Here is a 9,434-nt window from a genome sequence, read left to right on the forward strand (position 1 = left end):
TGAATCTCCTCTTTCAGCTACAACAAGTAGGGATCATCAAACTATTTCTCCTTCACTTCGCCTACTAAGGGGGAACAAGTCATATTCTAGACAACAACTCTGTCATCTTTTAGAGTCCGAAGTCGAACTCCTATCTTGGCTGGTGAACTTCTTTTACCAAAGTTCTCTTATCTACCGCAATCATGAGTTATACTTCCCACACTTTATCTTCTTAAGAACTTCCTGAAAACACTTATAGAATTGTTGTGAGCTAAGTCTTTAACCAGTACTCCGAAGACTAGAGTCTCGTGCAATGGCACTACCCTCGTGATACATAACTGGGCATGATTCTATAGCTTTCTGTGATCATTTTATCATCAATAACTAAACTCGGTGATCATTCTACTCACTTTGTTTTTCTTACACTTGCTAGACATAATCCGTGTGGTAATTATACAATTTTCCCTCATTACCGAATTGATTTTCTTTTTCATATCCCATGCTACTATTCGAGTTTCAGATCTCCAACTGGACTTATTGAAAATTTTCACATCACCCCTTAGACCACAGGTCTTATACTTGTGGATCCTTCTCATTTTGCTGGGATCCAAATAACTTTCCTTATTCTCTCCAATTCTTTGCACTCTACGTCAATGTCGACTCATCTTCCAACTTACTTCTGAGAAATCTTTCTTACTAGGAAAAATTAAATTATTCACTTAACAGAAAGCTAATGTATTCACATCTATCATATACAATATTAATAATTTAACTCTGCTCACACTGTCAATCCTAGAGAAACCACATTACGATAATTCCTAAAGGCTATTCTTCTATAGTTTGTGCTCTCACTTCTAGCTAATATTTTTTTTCCCACTGCTACTGTACTTCGAGTTTAACTTAAACTTTTTGGGTTCTAACACACGTTTGGTATTTCAAATTGTCATCCACTCAATAGAGTTAACCTGGCTAAGTGAATCAAATTGTACCCCTACTAGCTCTACTAAAAGTGCTAATTCACTGTATCAACTCAAAACTTACTTACTCTTCTTTTACTAACCACCTGCTAGCATCATATTTTCTTCTCCTGCTTTGAATAATTAAAGTGAATCATAAGGTTACTCCTAAATTCCCTCATCATCTGACCATATTTTTTTTTGTCGCACACTATCATTCTTTTTGAACTATGTACATGGATCACACTTAGGGAAATTCATCTGTCTTAAACAAATTTAGAATATGTAACCCCAAACTTTCTATATAATATAAAATCATATCATACTATAAACATCCCGGGTAATCATTTAGTCACATAACCTAAGGGGGAATTGCCATATCTTTTATCTTACACCAATAGCTGCTTCTTATAGTAACTTACTAACATGGTACTTCTAGTTCTGATTTGAATAAATATGAACAACTTAAAATCATTCCATGAAATTCACTATTGGCTGCTCTTAGTTCTCATTGCATACATCATATCTTCTAGTCATTTGCATGAGTTGTACGAAATCACATCTTTGGTAATAACAAACGTTTCTGACTCCTAGGTATTTTACCCTTAGGCTTTTTTCTGTTAAAAACTATAGTGACCAATGTTGGGGTCTGACATCCAAACTATCATCATCCAACTTGTGGCTCCATTTTCAAGAATTAAAAGAAATTGTTCTCTGAGGTAAAACGCATACGAATACACTACCATGCACAAACTTATCCTTCAAAGTATACCATCATCTGATAAATCACTTCTTGCACCATCCGGTGAGTCTTGGTCTTAATCCAAACCTAAAGTATGCACATGTTTCGCTATAATCACTATTACTTACATTTTCTTTTAGCATCCATATGCATCACCGTATACTCACAAGTCTCCAAAAATTTCGATACACTGAAAATTGGATATTTGGTAAACATATAACTGAATACTGGAGTACTGAATAACCATAAACTTGCTAACTGAGAAATTACTGAAAGACTGTATAACTGGTAACTAAGGTAAACTGATAACCATAAGACACGATAACTACTTTTGTACTTTCTAATAAGGTTATGCTCTAATTTGTAACACTATCCATTGCATCCCACTTTATACATCCTCTAAAGTCTCGTATTACCAACCTATACTCCATAATTATACCTCAATGGGCAATTATCCTCTTTAGGACTTTAGGTTTCTCCTGCGCGTCGCTTGGGCATCCAATACATTTGGAATTTGATAGGAAGAAAAGGTTATCTATTGCTCTAAGATTCATGGCACGATCTAGAGTAGAAAGAAATAAGACAATCCTGGATGTCTTGGTAGTTAACCGTTTATATGAGTGGCCGGCATACACATTTTAAGGAAACTCCACTGGACACGGCTTCATAGACTCCCTAGGACACTTGAACCTAGGGCTCTGATACCAAGCTTTGTCACGCCCTGAACCTGGGCCTAGACGTAACACGACACTCGGTACCTGACTACATGTGACCAAGCGAACCAACTGGCTAGCTGAATCAACACGTGGTATCATAACATACTGAATGCGGAAGATAAACTAACACATGCTGATATACCAAAAGTCTGGATGATATAAATCAAAGTGCGAAAATACTAATACAATTCTGAAACATATTTGTAACCAACATAGCTTAATATAAAAGCCTGTGACTCTGTCTAACTGTTACTCTAGTCTATGAAGCCTCTATTTGAGTACTGAAAACACTGACTGTATGTGAATACTGAAGACTGTAGCAATGATAATGCCCTGAAAGAACTGGGCATCACCAAATAGCTGGTATGAGAATCCTAACGCTCTGAATCATCAACCTGTAAATCATTACCTGCATCGCGAGATGCAGGCCCCGGGCAAAAGGGACGTCAGTACATTTGAATTGTACTGGTATGTAAAATAGCTGAACAAAAGAACTGTCAACACTGAAACTGAAACTAAACTGCTAGCTGATAAACTAATAACTGAACAAGGAAGTAAGGATGTGAATACTCCCTCTTCTGAATGATGAACAACATGTTTATCTGAACATTAAACTGCGACCTCAGGCCCAATATGTGTATATATATATATATATATGTGCACAACTGCGGCCTCGGACCCAAGTATACGTATACATAACTGTGACCTCAGGTCCAAAATGCATAAAGCATAAACTGCGGCCTCAGGCCCAAATGCAGGTGTTCAACATTCAGGAATTTAAATCATGAACTGAGAATCATACTGTAATATGTGATACTGAAATAATGAGCCATACCGACTTACATGATACTGGTATAGTGAATAGGATTAAACTGAGATGAGTATTCATAATAAGTTGATTTGTCATAACTGAAACTCATAGAATATCGAATGATTATGAAACTATGTCATCTAGAGAATATAAGTTCTACTTCTATTCATGGAACCAAGGCATAATTACTTTCTGAGGAAACTAGTAATGTTCATGATGAATGGGACGTAGGGAGAATCATAGATATTCCCAAACGTAAAGAGTTAGCCTTACATACCTCAATTTGCCCCTTAGTGATACTACAATGATCCACACTACTAAGAACCTTCAATCTACAACAACAACATCCAATGGAACCCAATATTAGTAATAAATTCCATAACTTATGCCATTTAGGCATATTATCAAACACCTTGTAGGCATAGATATTTACACCTCATAACTATAGTGTTGGTTCATCCAACTATCACCATTAACCAACAATTCATTCCACCATCATTCCTAACAAATTTATAACTTCCAACAACATATGTATGACCATCCATTCACACCCAACCAACAAATCCTATCAAATAATCACCTTTAAATCCCTACCATGGTCATGCATTTAAATTGGGAATTTATGACTTCCAATCACCATACCATAAGTTGTAATACTTGATTCATACTCATAATTTCATAATAACACCATATATGTAAGTCTAAGGGTGTAAGATTACCTCTTGTAGACCAAATCTTGAAAGACAACTTTTGGGGTGTTCTCGAGATTTTGAAGAAATCCTATGAAACCCAATCAAAATCATGTTGTAACTAGTGATTGAGAAGTGAAATCACTATGATAACACACTTAAAAACTCACCTTAGGTGTGCAATTGGATGCCTTGGTCGAGTTGGGGGTGTAGAGGAATCCCTAAGCTTGAGAAATGACTCAATTTCTCTTATTTCCAGTCTTTAAGATATTTAAAACCTTCCAGATGCGCGAGCTCGCGCTCCTGTTCGCGCGCGGGAGGCAGAATACTCAGCAAAAACGTGCGACTTCGCGCTCCTGTTCGCGCTAGTGACACCTTCCCAGTAAAATGGTCATAACTTTCTGTATACACCTCCAAATGACAAACGGTTTGTTGAGTTGGAAACTAGACCCAAAGGGCTTTAATTTGATAGGTTGTGTATCACACAACGCATTGTATCCAGGTATATATGCTCTCCCAAAGTGAGGTCTTGTGCATACTCATTTGCAAATTTTCAGCTATAATGAAAATTTTCAACTTGGCATGGACTTAAGCCTCTACTTAGACCCCAAATCCCCTATAATATGTCTAGTACACTTATTATCATAACTACTCAATTACCATCACGCTAATACTTGTTTAATGCATCCACAACCGATTCAAATTACGGGGTGTTACACTGAAAGACTATGATATCACCATATTATATCATCCGGGGAAGGGAAATACGATGGCTGATGCATTGAGTAAGAAGGCAGAGAGCATGGGGTAGTTTGGAATTTTTATCGGTAATGGAGAGGCCATTAGCCATGGATGTTCATGCTTTGGCCAACTAGTTTGTGATGGTTGTTGATTGGTTTGGAGGCTATTTGGTTTCTCGCTTGTGTTATGGCACAATCATCGTTGTTGGAGAATATCAAGGCTCACCGGTTTCATGATCCTCACTTGTTGGTTTTGAAATACATGATGCAATAGGGTGGTCCCAAGAGGGTTTGATTGGGGATGATAGTGTTATGCGTCTTTAAGGCCGGATTTGTATTCCGAATGTTGATGGGTTGAGAGAGTTGATCCTTGAAGAGGTTTACAATTCACGGTATTCCATGTACCCGGGTGTCACGAAGATGTACCATGACTTGAAGTAGGACTATTGGTGGCGGGAGATGAAGAAACATATCATTGGTCATGCCTCTCGGTTTTTGAATTGTCAATAGGTGAAGTATGAGCACCAGAAATCGGGTAGGTTGACTAAACAATCAGAGATACTAGAGTGTAAGTGGGAGTCCGTCACTATGGACTTTGTGGTAGGCTACCATGGCATTGACAAAATATGATGTTGTTTTAGTTATTGTTGACCGATTGACTAAGTCTGCACATTTCATTCCAATGATGACATCATATGCTTCAGAGTGATTGGCTTAGATTTACATTCGAAAGATTATCCACCTACACGGCGTGCCTATTCTATCATATCTGGCCAGGGCATATAGGTCACTTCATATTTTTGGAGAGTGCAGTGTGAGTTGGGCATGCTGATTGAGCTGAGTACCACATTTCATCCTCAAACGGACGAATAGTCTGAGCGCACTATTCATATTTTTGAGGACATGTTGCAAGCATGAAGTATGGATTTTGGGGGTCAGTGGGACAAATTTTTACCTTTAGCGGAGTTTACCTACAATAACAACTATCAGTTGACCATCCTAATGGCTCTGATATGCGAGGCAATGTCATTATCCGATTGGATGGTTTGAGCCTAGTGAGGCTAGATTATTGGGCACAGATTTGGTTCGTGATGCTTTGGAAAATGTTAAGGTGATTCAGGAGAGGCTTCATACAGTTCAGTCCAGATAAAAGAGTTATGCGGACCGGAAGGTTTGAAATGTGGCTTACATGGAAGGTAGGAAGGTTCTTCTTTGAGTAACACCTATGAAGAGTGTGACGCGGTTTGGGAAGAAGGGCAAGTTGAGCTCAAGACTTACTGGTCCGTTTGAGATTTTGGAGAGAGTTGGGGAGGTTGCTTATAGGCTTGCTTTGGCTCCTAGCCTAGCAGGGGTACATCCAATATTTCATGTTTCCATGGTTTGAAAGTGCCAGAAGATAGGTCACATGTTTTAGACTTCAGTACGGTGCAGCTTGATGAGAATTTGACCTATGAGAAAGAGCTGATGGCTATTCTAGACCGGTAGGGTAGGGAGTTGAGATCTAAAGTTTTCTTTATGAAAGTGCATTGGATAGGTCAGTTGATTAAGGAGGCTACGTGGGAGTCCGAGTCTGGTATGAGGAGTATATACCCCCACCTTTTTACCAGTTCAGGTACATTTCTATGTATATTCGAGGATGAACGTTTCTCTTAGAGGTGAAGAATGTGATGACTGATAGGTCGTTATTATTACTAGCTCCCTTTTCTACATTTCGAGACCTCTCATAAATTTATTTGATGATATATAACTTGCGTGTGCAGTCCATGTCATTTTTTAGAAAGCTAATATGTTGAATTTTAAACAAAATATGATTTTTGGCTTTAAAAATGACTTCAACTAACCATGTTCAACGTTTTTGGTCAACGATGCCGAATCGGTATTTTGACGATTCCGATATATTTATATGATGCTTTGACTTTTATGCATGTTTATTTTGGGTCCTGAGTTACCCGAGGGCGTTTCAGCGCATTATGTGAAAAATTGGAAAATTGAGTTTCGAAGTTGAAAACCTTGAGTTTGATGATCGATTATTGATATTTGATGTTGTTTTGATGATTTGAGTTAGCGACAGAGTTTGTATGATGTTGTTACACTTGTGTGGATATTTGGATCAGAGACCGAGGGCTTGTGGTTTTGGAATAGCTGAATAGCAACTGGTGTGTGTTGCCTGCAGATCTCGCATTTGCGAGTGATTTCTCGCATTTTCAAAATAGGGCTGGCGACATATGGGACATTGTGGCACTTATCGCTTTTGCGATAAGCTGTTTGCATTTGCGATAAGTTGTATGCATTTGCGGACAATGCAATTGCGAACATGAGTTCGCAATTGCGACATCTGTAGTTGGGTAAAATTTGGGAATTTCGGGACTTAGCTTATTTTACACTATTTTTCCACCCTAAACTCCCAGAGGTGATTTTTTAAGAGGAATTTCTTTCCTAATTCATTGGTAAATAACTTTAACTTGTCTTCAATCTATCTCAATTACTTATTCATGTATTTTATCATCAAATCTAGGAATTTCAAGGTAGAAATTAGGGTTTTTGGGTAGAATGTAGGAATTTTATAAATTGAGATTTAGACCTCGATTTGAGGTAGAATTTCAAAATAAATAACATATTTAGGCTCGATAGTAAATAGGTAATCGAGATTGGTTCTAATCTCATATTTTGGCCATGTAGGCCCGGGTTGACTTTTTGTTGACATTTCAATTTAGCTGAAGTTTGAACTTTTTTCATTTGGGAGTAGTTTTTAAAGCTTGTTCTCAATGGTTTGAACAATATTTTATTATATTCGGTTGGTTTGGAAGCTTGTTTTAAAGGAAAGTCACGGTTGATTGTTGATTTGTTTCGATAAGAGGTAAGTATTTTAGATAACCTTGATTTGAGGGAAATAAGGTAGAATCGCGTCTATTTGCTATGTGAATTATGTGTTTGGGAGGAGGGGGCGGGCGTATATGCAAGGTGACACATGTATATGCATGGGCCGTAGGACAAGCATGCAGGTGAAATTTGCCTTACCTCTACTATGTTATTTACTGTATTATGTCTTTCAAGCCTTAAATAGATTGTTAATTCTTTGATTACTCGCTTTCAATTTACTTATTATGTAGAGGTTATTGTGATATTTTGTGTTGAGAACGTGGAAATTGATGGTTGGTTATAAAAAAATAATATTAACCTATAATTTCTAAGTGATAATGGGTTCATAGTATAGGTGTTTATCGGGCGGGCTGGGACAGGCTGAACGGGAAAACCCCCAACCCTTTTGGTTAGCGGGGCGGTTGGTTAACGGGCTGGGAAAACGGGCTCGTGGTGGGTTGGGAAATTTCGGGGTTTTTAGGGCCCGTACGGGTTCGGGCGGGCCGGGCTCCAGTTATTTTTTTTAAATTGAATTGTATTTTTCTTATTCAATGTTATTGATAGTTAAGTATTTGCAAATTTTTAAGGGTTAGAATTAAAATTTGAAGTTTAAAGTTTAAAGTTTTAAATTTTAAATTTGAATTTTAAAATTATAAAATTGAAATTAGAAAGTAAGTGGCTACAAAAAATTATTTAATAAGAGTATAAGACCAATAGGCAATATAAGGAACAAACTCCGAAGGCTTTCATTATATTTTTAATACTTTAAATTAATTTGCAAGGTCCTTTTTGATTTTTTTATTTTTGAACTTGCAAATTAAAAGTTTACAATAATTATAAAAAATAAGAAATAGTACATCACATGCTTTGCATCGTTTTTGTAAGTTCTTCCATGTCAACATGAGGTTCTTGGTTTCCGGCATTGGTTGAATCAGAACCATAAACCATTATATCTTCTTGGTCCTCCTCTTAATCAACCTCGTCACACCCTTGATTTTGTCGTTCTGATCTTATCCAATCTCTGAAGCACACTAGAATTTCCAAAGCGTTGCTGCTCAATGAATGACAGGTATCTCCTAGCTGTTGCCTTGCTTGGTTAAATGCGCTCTCTGATGCGCCTGTTGAAATCGACACATTTAGCACGTCTGAAGCCATGGCCGAAAGAACAAAAAATTGATTTGAGTTGCTCCTCCACCAACCCAGCGGTAGAAAATCCTTTATGAGGGGCTCTGGTGACTTTTCCAAGTAGAATTGTAGTTCATCAATATTCCTGCTACTGGTTTGTTGATGCTCTCCTAGTGTAGACCAAATCAGATAATCTTGAACACAATCATCATCATCCATAGTTGTTCCAGATGTTGAAGGATTAGTTGAAGGAATATTTGCATCTACAACCGAAGAAGCATCAACAATTTTAGCATAATATTTATATAAAGTTTGTAAATGTGTTTGTAGCTCAGAAATACATGTGTCAATATCAGGAGTTTCAGTTGGTCCAATATCCATATAAGTATATAAAGCTCTAATTAATTGCCGACACTATCATTTTGACAGTAGGGTTTAAAATAGCACCAATTAGGTAAATATAGGGAATTGGGTAGAAATACTTTTTATACTTATCTAACATAGATTCAACAACAGTAACATATCCTTCTTTCTGCTTCAAATTATGTAGTAAAAGAGAAATTTCAGCAATATGAACTAAACCATTTGAAATTGTAGGATAATAAGTTCCAGAAAACTCAAGTGTAGCCACATAAAATTTTTGTAAAATTTTTACAACATCATGAATGACTTCCCAAGTTCTAGATGTTAACAAATGGTTAGGATCAGTACAATGAGAATTTGCAACTTCAGTTATAGGCATTCTATATTTATAATAATATCTAAAAAACAAATAAGTATAATTCCACCTAGTAACTATTTCTTCAGGCATGAGTCT

The sequence above is a fragment of the Nicotiana sylvestris genome, chromosome 12 (genome assembly GCF_000393655.2).
Source record: "Nicotiana sylvestris chromosome 12, ASM39365v2, whole genome shotgun sequence".
NCBI lineage: Eukaryota > Viridiplantae > Streptophyta > Magnoliopsida > Solanales > Solanaceae > Nicotiana > Nicotiana sylvestris.